General features: G+C 47.9%; 1 long non-coding RNA gene across 1 annotated transcript; it reads left to right on the top strand.

Moving 5' to 3' along the window:
• The first annotated feature begins 1,948 nt into the window (after window positions 1-1,948).
• Window positions 1,949-3,657, top strand: LOC123521348. Its single transcript, XR_006679804.1, has 2 exons — window positions 1,949-2,440; window positions 3,570-3,657. It is a non-coding gene; the product is annotated as an uncharacterized LOC123521348 (long non-coding RNA).
• Window positions 3,658-11,236: the final 7,579 nt, after the last annotated feature.

Raw genomic sequence — 11,236 nt, forward strand, 5'->3', positions numbered from 1 at the left:
CAGTGTAATTTATGACAAAACTATAATAATTTATGAATTATGAAGGGTTCAGGAGGGAGGGGAGAAGAGGGAGGGAGGGGGAAAAAGCAAATTATATTGAGGGCTAAAGTAAAGGGCAAATGTTTTGAGATTGATGAGGGCAACAGGTGTACATATGTGCTTGACTCAATGGATGTATATATGGACTGTGATAAGAATTGTACGAGCCCTCAATAAAATAATTAAAATATATATATATATTATAATTATTAAAAAAAGAATCACACACCCTTTAAAAAACATTTTATTGGCAGTTCATCCACATGTCATACAATTCAATAATTCAATCATATCCAGAAGAATTGTACAATCATTACCACAATCAATTTTAGAATAATTCCTTCTTCCTTGTACTCACTTGTTATCCATGTAATTATCTTTTTAATTAAGGCAAAAATATACACAAAACTTACTCCAATTCAAAAACTTCTACGTGTATAATTCAGGGCCAAAGAATCATTCTGGATGGTCAGCAGGGGTGGGGGGAAGAAGGAGGGGCAGGAAGTCACTGGCTGAGGATCAGCAAGTGCTAACTTGGGTAAAGAGGAAGTCAACCTACACTGAGAGGGAGGCAGGCAGAAAATGATGGAGGCAGAGGATGTCTGTCAGGGGGAGGTTTGCAAGAGTTAAAGGCAACAGAGGCAAATACTCTTATATACATAATCCTGTACTAATGGTGATCTACGCAGACATGTTGGGATAGACACACAGTCGGGACAGGTGTGGGAGAATCCATAGAGGGTTGATGGGGGATTTTGCAAAGGTATTTACCTTTGCCGCCAAGGTATCCGTGAATGTGGTGGAGCATTCAGGGGACAACATTATCAAAGCTTCTCAAACATAAGCAAGTGCCACGAGGCAATAAGGTGCTGGGGTTCAGAATCAGTGTCGAGGAACACCAAGGTCTCGGCATAACCTCGTTCCCAAAGACGCTGTACATCTGCTTTCAGGAGTTGCCGCTTGAGCCTTAAATGCTTGTGAGCAGCCATGTAAGGTGCAACGGGAGCAGAGAAGAATGATGAACATAGAAAGATGCGTGGACGCAATTAGCCCAATGGACTAACGGGCCACACAAACATCCATCTCTACAACCCGAGATCCACAGAGCTAGACGGTGCCTGGCTGCAAGTAGCCCCCAACAGTCATGTCTATGCTTTCCATTTCATTTTTAAAAAATGACTTTTGACTTTTCTAAGGGTCCTGATAGCGCAGGGAGTTACAAGTTGCTGTTAACGGCTAGACTCCATGGGAGAAAGATGAGGCTTTCTGCTCCTGTAGAGACGTACAGCCTAGGAAGCCCAGAGGGACAGTTCTGCCCTGTCCTATAGGGGTCCCTATGAGTTGCAATGGACTTTATGGCAGTGGGTGAGAGGATTCGGCTTTTCTAGATTCACAACTTCGTACTTCATGTATCCCAGGTTTCAACGAGCAACACACCTTTGCAGCTGCTGCTTTTCATTCTGAGTTGTGTCTGTCAGCAAAGGAATGCCCAGAGAACAGCACTCCGCCCACGTGATTAAGATGCTCGACTTCAAAGGGCAGCTCTACCGCAGTCATATGCTGAGTGCCTTCTCACCTGAGAGGCTCATCTGCTGGCCCCACCAGACCATGTCCTGCTGCTACCATCAAGCCTACAGCGGCTCATCTCTCAGAAGTCAGCGGGCCTCCTGTTTCTCCTTCCTAGTCTGCCCCCGACTGAAAGTTCTGCCGCACGCTGTCCACCACTGATGACCCGTCTGGTATATGACCTCCTAGTGGCATAATGTCCAGCGTCACAGCAACATGGGAGCCACCACAGGATGACAAAGTGCCAGTTGAGTACTGGGGAGAGGGGGTAGTGCTGAGGAAGTAGAAGAGAGAAGCTGTGGGGTGGGGTGGGGGGCTACAAAGAAGCAGGCCAGCTTGGCCAGCATCAGAAAGAGTCCAGAGCTGGTGGGCTGGGCAGGAGCACTCTGCTTGAGACTGAGCAGGTGCAAGCTCAAGAGTGACCCTAGAATAGTTTCAGAAAGAAGGACCCAAAGCAGGGGTTGCTCTGTGCTACTAAGCCGGGAGCAGTTTTTCGCATACGCAATGGCTGACCTACTTTCAATGCATGTTCATAAAATCCGTAATTATTTATTCAGCACATATATAGTGAGTCCATAGCTGTGTCAGGTCCTATGTCGGACAATTCGTTTTGATGAAATGCACATGAAGTAACTGACTCGGGAGGTTTTACTCAGTCCCACCTAGGAGGTGTTGACAGCACAGAAGGACCCCGGGGCCTTCCTCAGACGGTGACGGAAAAGCAAACACGGGATCCTTTCATCCACAGCCATCCAGTCAGCTCCTGGAATCCCTGGGTGCGTCGCTGCCCAACTGTGCTCCATAGGGGCTTGCTTCAACACCTGATTTTCCAGAGGTAAATTGCCAGATCTTTCTTCTGCAGTGCCTCTGGGTGGACTTGAACTTCCAGCCTTTCAGTTAGTAGCCTAACGCATTCCCTGTTTGCACCACCCCTTCTCCTGGCCACCTCACAGACGTGTAGAATCTGCGTCTGCGTGGGGCTTCTTTTCCTTTGGGGATGGCTCTTGTCTCTGGCCCCACAGCAGCTTCTGTGCTTGCCCAGCAGAGGGCAGCCTAAGCTCGGGCACCATTTTCCTAGCCCCTTTGCTTAGGAAGCAGGACAGATGGGTCCCTAACCCCCTCACTGCCCACTGAAGGGCGGGCCTGGTGCCTACTTGCTGGTAGCAGCGGCTCCATCGAAAACAGGATGCACGGGGGGCGGGGGGAGGGGGGGGGGCTGCGTACAAGGCTGTTCTGAGTTCTCCCTGAGCTGTGTCGGTTCTGCCTGGCAGATGCTCAGCTCTGGCATCCTGTTATGCTCACCTTCTTTTAGGATCCTGGGATGAAGCATCATTTCCCCCTCATACCATTGCAGGCTGCTCTTCCTGCTTCTGATCACTGCTGGTGCAGAATCTGTCTTGATTTAAAAAAAAATTTATTTCGTCATTTTGAGGCACAGGCTTCGGTGGGAGGGGCTTAGGAGTGGCTAGTCTAAGAGTTACTATTTCAAATAGAAGTTACCAGACCCAAATGAGCTGTGGAGTCGATTCTGACTCTTGGAGACCCGTGTGTGTCAGAGAGGCTATTATTACTTGTCTAAGACAAAAGGGAGCCGATTTCCTTTCTGACCAGAATCCGGTCCCTTATGCTGGGACGCTGAGTTCGTTTTGAGCAGCAGCAGTTGGGGATGACTTGGACTTCCAGGTCTGCCTGCTCCTGGCTGATGATTAGTTTTGGATTGCTTCATTTCCTGCCTTGGCCACACATCCCGCTTGGAGAAAGTGTCCGACCCCAGAATACAGGGCACTCCTGTTCCTCAGAGTGAGTCACCGCCTACAAGCAGACTGGTGGACAGCATGACTCCAAGACCCGCCCACTGCTTTTTCCACTAAGGCCTCCGGTGGTGCATGGGGCTCTACTCCCTCTGGCCACCTCCCTATGGCTGGGAACTTTTATTGACTCAGTTCTTGTTTTCTGTTTTTCAGTTTAAAATGGGGCCTTGTGGAGAAGTACCTAAGAATCTTTGAACCTCAAGTCCTCCAAGTTCACGAGGAAATAAACATTAGAATCACAGGGCCGCTGTTTTCTCGCAACGGTGAATGTCCCAGGGAGGCAGTCTGTGCTTGTTGTGGCTTTGCAGTCCCTGAGAGCGCTTTTTCAAAAATGCCAGTCTTATATAATCTATTCAGGCAACCTCTGTCTCTCCCTGCAGGAGGGTGAGCAGGCAGCGAGGAGCTTGGTCCGGCGTGGGGTGGGGGGACCGTAGCCTCCGTCTGATTGCCCTCCTAGGGAACTTTGGGACCTAGTACACGTGTTTGGTGTGTCTAGAGCTGGCCACGTGAAGACTGTCCGCTCCCTCCCACTCTGCCTAACCCGTGATTAGATTAGCCAGCAGACTCACCCCGCTCTCAGCTGCTTACCCAACACCTCCCACCAACAAGCCCAGAAGATGACTGGAGTCCGGCAAAGCTGGGCTGAATTCAGTGCACCCCAAACCCAAACTCGCTGCCGGAGACTGGACCGAGGAGAACTGCCTCTGTGGGTTTCCAAGACTAACTCTCCACGGGAGTTTCTCCTGCGGAGTGGCCGGTGGTTTTGAACTGCTGACCTTGCCTTGTAGTTCGCAGCCCAACTCGTAACCCACACTGCCAACAGGGCGTCCTCTGAGAGGAGATCACGGGAATATTCATCTATTTCTTCAAGCAAAAGGGGGAAAGCCAGAGGCCAGTGTTGGTGGTGGGTGCGGGAGGGGAGCTGCACTTCGTTTTGTCCTGGCTGCCTTCTGGAGCCGCAGCAGTGTTTCAGGTAGCAGCAACACACGAACCAAACCCAACTCCACCACCGCGGGGAGAACCCTACAGCAGAATAGAAACAGAGTTACAACAGCACTTCGGTCCCCTTACCACGTTATCGCAAAAATAAGCAGCCCCTTTCCTGTGTTAGCTACAGCTTTACAGTTCAGTTAACTTTTACAACATGGCTAGAGGAGGGATCTTGCTTGGGGCTTTAAACCAGTTCATTCCAGTTCAACTCACCTGCTGAGGATTTGCATTTCCACCCCGGAGGAGGAGTGAAACATAGGTTCTGATTCAGTATATCTGCAGTGGAGAAGTAAAATGTCAGTGGGAGGTGTGGTGGGGGACGAAGGAGTTGACAGGGTGGGGTACTCAAAAAACCCCACAGCAAACAGACTCCCGTGTGGGAACTTAATGCCGACACGGAACTAGTGCAGGGAATTTCAAATGTGGGAAGAGCTAGGAAAGTGGGCTGGGGGCTGGGCCTCTCGGAAGACTGAACAATAGTAAATTCAAAAAGTTGCTCCCTTTACCCAATCCACAGTGAACAAGGGTTTTCTTTTCTTTTCACTTTATTTTGTTTTAAATACACTATTACCTTCACTGAAACTGCCTCTTAATGAGGCTGGGGTTGGATGCTGGCCTCTGGCCCCACAGCACCATGACTGTGTGTGCCCACAGAAAACAGCGACAAAAAGAAAAAAAGCAAAGAAACCAGCTACAAGCAGTGGGATGACAGCCTCCTCTTTATTCCCTCTTTCGGGCAGACCATCTAACTAGGCTGCTCTCCAGTGGCAATGCGGGAAGGTTCCTTGGAAGAAGGTGGAAATGGTTGCTGAGTGCCAAATAACCGCGCCCCTGGGTCTGTATATACACTGACACACACATACCTATACATACACACACATCTATATATAATCCAGGTGTGTGATCACTCAACAAGTATCAACGATGGGAAGAGAAAGAGGATGTGGGACAGACGGCAGTTGTAGCTGTCTTTTCTGTTGCTCAGGACTCTGGGAGTTGATCTGGACTCAGAGCCAAGCCTGAAATGAACTGAGAGCCCTCGGGTTACATCATGTCTTATTCTCGGCTTCCCTTCGATTCCAGCTTTATAGTGGATACCGGGTGATGCACATTTATGGAGGGAAGTGAATTGACAAGCCTGTTCTGAGATCCTACTATTATTCAGCTCTGCGCTCAGCACAGAAGTATGAGTTAAAGCCCTTGGGCTCTAGGAATCTATGATCCCAGTGATAAACGTCTCATACCACAAGGCTACATGCAGATAAGGGCATGAATGAGTGAATGAATGGTACGTTCCATAAATTCTTTAGGAATTCTGAGAACTTCTTCTAAATTGGCTTCCTGACGATGATTTGAGCTTAGCCTCGGAGGTAGGATTCAGGTAGGTCTAGAAAAGGGGAAACAGCAAACCCCCTGTGAACAATGATGTTGCGGGCCTAGTGTATGCGGATCCAAGGAGACCAGCCTTTAAATAAGACTGGAGCACACAAACTTACAACCTTTTAGAAGTCCAAATCAAGGTGAATATCAGGGGAGGAAGGTGTCCACAGTAAGGATGGGGTGAGGTTGGTGAACTCCAGCCCCCGACAGAAGCTCTGTTGGGCGGAGCTTTCCTAGTATGCATCCGCCTCCCCCACCCCCCCCACCCCCCCCCACCGCCATCACCGTGCTAGGTAGCATCCAACAACAAGCTCTGGGTCAGTGCACCCAGTGGCATCTCCTGGGAAGGTTATCTCTGGTCACGGTGAATTTTTTTGTAAAAGCAGTTTCGTTCAAACCTCGTTTTTGTGATGGCCGATTTAAGAGAACAGCATGCGGCTGTGAAATTTGGGGAAAAATGCCACAGAAACTGTTGTGATGTTGAACCCAGCTTACAGGACAGCGTTATAGGAAAGACTCAAGTGTACATGTGGTTTTCTTGTTTCAGAAACGGTGAAATGTCAATTGATGACAAACTTGTTCTAGACTTCCATCAACTTCCCGAATGGATGAAAATGTCAACAAAATTCATGCACTTATGTTCGAAGACTGACCACAGACCATTGAAGAGATGGGGAAGTTATCTGGGCTATCTTGGAGTTCAGTGAATTTTAACAGAAGATTTGGGAATGAGATGGGTAGCTTTGAAATTTTTGCCTTGGTTTCTGACTGACCAGGAAAGAGAGCGTTAAGTGGAAACATGCTGGGTTTTGAAAGAACAGCTCTGAAGACACCCAGACTTTTTTCCTCCAAGGTCATTACTGGTGACAAGACATAGTGTTATTCTTATGACTTGGAAAGCAAACATCAATCAAGCCAGTGGAAGACGCCATCATCACCTTGCCCCTCAAAAAGCTCATCAAGTGAAATCAAAGATCAAAACAATGTTCATTTGTTTTTATTATGTGAAGGGATAGTGCACTTGGAGTTCATTCCACCAGGTCAAGCTTTCTATTGAGAGGTTCTGAAAAAATTGCTTTAACAGTGTGCAAAAAAAAGGGCCTGATTTATGGCAGATGAGGCACTGGTTTTGCTACCAAAACAATGAACCTGCTTACGCAGCCATCTCAGTGCACCAGTTTTTGGCAAAAACCAGCATGTCTCTTGCCCCATGCATCTTACTCACCTCACCTCACTCCATGCAACTTCTTTTTGTTTCTGAGAATTTAGAGGGACATGAAAGGACAGTGATTTGATGAAGTAGAAGAGGTGAAGAAAAAAATGAGGGAAGTGCTGTCAGCCATCCAAGCAGACGAGTTTGAAAAATGCTTCCAAGAATGGAATCGCAGATTTGACAAATGTATTAAGTGGAATGGAGAGTACTTGGGAGGTGATAGGTTGTTTTGTAAAAAAATTGAAATACAAAGCTTAGGAAGAAAAATATATAGTTGCTTTTTGGGTACCCCCTCGTATACCCTTAGTTAGCTGTCAATTGATATTTGATAAAATACCTGGTCTTTTCCTAATTCCCTATGACTGGGCTCAAGATTCATAGGACAAGGTAGATGCTGTATTCCGGATCTATATATATAAAGCCTTTTTGTAAAAGGGGTACGTGAACTGCTAGCTTTCTTGCTTGCTTTTTCCTTCCATCCCCAGCCCCCCACCCTCACCCCCAACACACACATACTCACCATGGAAACTGAGTTTCTGAAGCAAGATGGCTCCAGGCTAGAGGCCACTCCCTGTTTGCTGAGCTGAGCACCAGGCCCTCCGCCTAGCCGGCCAGCTTGCTTCAGTCCCCAAAGGTGAGTGAGAAGAAGAGTTGTTAGAGAACTCAGGCCTGCCCTCCTCCTCTCTTTCAGAAGAGAAAGCCAGAGGGAAGAAAGCCCATGGAGTCCGGTGGGCAGACACTAACATTTGCTAGCTGGGCAGCAGGGCAGAAAAACCAAAACATGGATAATTCATAGACTACGGGCTCCCTGGATCACGACCTTTCAATTGGACAAATGTTCAAATAATCTGAAAGTCCTTGATCAAGGGACAAATGGAGCATCTGGCCCTCAAGCCACTGCCTTCCATTGTCATCGCCCTTTCACACTACAAACAATTCCACAGCTGCACAGAATAAAGTCACCATCTGACCCCTACTGATCTTTCCTTCCATGCCTGTCCCTGTTCCCGCGTGCCCAACCCAGCATCCATCCTCAGCCCTTGTCCTTGTCCCTGACCTTAGGCCCTGCAGCTCTGTGTCCCTGACCTCTATTCCACTTCCACTTCCCTCTTCCTCACTCCACCACACTCCAGGATGGTCACCTCCACCCAGGCTGGGTGTTGTCTCTCTCCTCCAAGCCCTGGGGACACTGTGCACCACTCTGGCTCAGCAGTACTCAGACCCAGTCACACTTCTCCCTGCTCCGAGGTCAGGGCCCTGGTGGTGGAGTGGTTACATGTTGGGCTGCAATCCAAAAGGTTGGCAGATCTCTGCTCCTTGGGAGAAAGACAGCGCTTTCTACTCTAGCTAACAGCTGCAGTCTAGAAAACCTGCAGGGCAGATAGGGTCACTTTGGTTGACATTGACTTTGCTGACAGTAGGTTTATGTGGAAACCAGTTCTAACCTGCCCTATAGGGTTACTATGAGTCAGAAGCAGCTTGATAGCAGTGAGAATGAGCGTACACAAAACCAAACCCACTGCCATCAAGTCAATTCCATCTCCTAGTGACCCTGTATGTGGTTTCGGAGCCCTTTATGGGTGCAAACCGATTCAGCGTTTTCCCGTGGAGCAACCGGTTGACTCATCTACCTTACTGTTCGCAGCCGAGCACTACAGCACAAGGCCTAACCCACAGTACCACTAGGGCAAGAAAACAGGATATAGTATCTGATGTTTATTGCTGGTTGCTGTAGAATCCATTCCCACTCATGTGTGTTGAGTAGAATTGCTCCATGGAGGGTTCAAGACTGTGACCTTGAACAGATCTCCAGTTAAAGATGTATTAGCCCACAACCCACAAGAAATACATTTTACATCACTACTCCATTTGCCCCCATTACCACCACTACCACCACCACCAGCAGCAGTCATTGAGTTGATTCTTTCTCACTGGGACCCTGTAGGGCAGGACAAAGCAGTTCCTTTGGATGTCTGAGGCTATACATTTTTACGGAAGCAACCAACCTCATCTTTTTCCTGAGGAGCGGCTAGTGGGTTTGAACTGCTGACCTTAGAGTTTAGCAGCCCAACACTTACTCCACTATGCTCCCAGGACTCCTTTCCACTTTCCACAGATGCATACCTGCAAGGGAGCTCAGGGTTTGAGGAAACAACGCTATGCTTGAGGCACACTGACGTTTCCTCTTTTACTGCATTTTTTCTGGAAGCGCTTGTTGGGATTCAGGGGCAGGAAGGCTCAGGTCTGAAGCGGAAGGAGGAATGATCAATGTCACAGGGAGAGGCACATTCTTCCCAAGCCACCATCAGATTCGCAGGAAGCCGGAACAGGTGAAGGCCTCAGTAGTCCTGTCTAGTAGACCTCAAGAGCCCTGTCTTTCTTTTGAAGTCAGGGCCCACGTCAGGGCTTGCTGATGGTGGTGGATTTCATGCTCTGGGTGAAAACTGGGCTCCCAAGAACTGGCCCTGTCCTTTGCTTTGCAGTCTTTCTGCTCCTTCCTTTCACACAGCCATGATAACATCTCCCCACCTTCGCTTGCCGCCCAGGTGTATTCTGTTTCTCTCTGTATCACACGATCACTCCGTAAGGCAAAGCAATTCTCTTTTATGTGGGTCTCGGTTGCTCAACTTAGCTCCTAGAGGAAGCCTGGCTTGGGAAAGTCAGCCCACGGCATTTTTGGTGTGAATGACAAGGAATCGTAGGAGATGGAAAAATTACATTGATCCAGAGTCAGATTGCATAATTGATTCTTGTCATTTGTAAAATAACCAAAAAAAAGTTGAGGCAGATATATTTTCAAGGACTAGATTTAAAAAAAAAATTTTAAGAGTACCTGCTGAGGCTGTTTATATACAACCAAATGCCTAATGGGATTTGGTTGACATGGGACATGGTTTCATGGGACATGCCAGTTTAACTGGCTTAATATGTTTAGTAATTCGGTTCTACCTCCTAGTTCATTCCCTAGTACCTAGGATCTTAAATGCTTGCAAACAGCTGTCCGGACACAACAATTAGTCTCTATTCCCCTGGGGCAGCAGAGAAAGATGGGGAGTCAGAAGTCAGAGGAGGAAATGGCATGTGTGGCTAATTGAGGATGTGAAGAACTCACGGAGACCTTTGCCATGAGACCAGAAGAACTGGACGGTGCCCAGCTAACATGACAACATTTTGATCAAAGATTCCGCAGATAAATCTTGATCAAAAGGAGGAAAATGTAGAAAAGAACCAAAAATTCTCATAGAATCCCGACTTCCTGTAGCCACGAAGTCGGGATGAACTCCTTGAGACTACTACCCTGAGATTATCTTTAGACCTTAAACCCCAAATATTCCCTGAGGTCTTCTAAAAACTGAGCAAAAATCTAGCTTAACTACCCAAATGTGTTTCCTTGAACATGAATTATGCTCTTTGACTATATGGGACCAAATGAGCAATCACTCTGCCGAAGATTAGATAAGAACCTTTGGGGCAGCATGTAATATAAACCTTGGAGTTTATATGAATGGGCGAGGCACAACTCAGAAAAGCAGTGTGCAAATTGCTGCTCAACTCAAAGAATGTACTCAGTCCCATTGAATTGCTGCAGTCTTGGCATCAGCTGGTGCCTCTTTCTCCCTACTTGTTTCCTGGGTAAGCAGCGGTGCCCAACCTTTGGGTCTCCCAATTCATAACGGTAGCAAAATTATGGATGTGAAGTAGCAACGAAAATAATGTTATGGTTGGGGTCACCACAACATGAAGCACTGTATCAAAGGGTCGCAGCATTAGGAAGGTTGAGAGCCACTGGGGTCAGGGTGGCTGTGAGGTCAGAGCTGTGCCAGGGGAGTCAGGCCAGGCTGTGCTGGTTGGAGCAGGATACCAGGAGCTGTTCAGGAGCAGGGAACCATGACAGGAGTTTGACAGGGAATTTATAAAACACTGTTCTCTCCTTACTCTATATGTATGAGGTGTCATTGGCCTTTTGTTCTGGGTTCCTGAGACCTGAGGCTCATGAATAAAGTCTTACTAGACCACAGGGAACCATCTGAAGACTCAGTACTGGCTAAACCTTAGGAGGCATGATGTAATCTATCATGGCTACCAGGTAAGACAAACAAGAGCCCTGAGGGCAGAGGTTTGCTTACCTGAGGGCCTGCTGTGTTACATTGCTGAGGCCTGAGTTAGCTTCTTAAGGCCCGGTGGTGAGGCTGGCAGAAGCTCTAAGCCTGTGGTCCTGATGGGGCTTCAGGGTTGG

Source organism: Echinops telfairi, unplaced genomic scaffold (genome assembly GCF_000313985.2).
Source record: "Echinops telfairi isolate 266 unplaced genomic scaffold, ASM31398v2 ScPeMD7_11;HRSCAF=52, whole genome shotgun sequence".
Classification (NCBI taxonomy): Eukaryota; Metazoa; Chordata; class Mammalia; order Afrosoricida; family Tenrecidae; genus Echinops; species Echinops telfairi.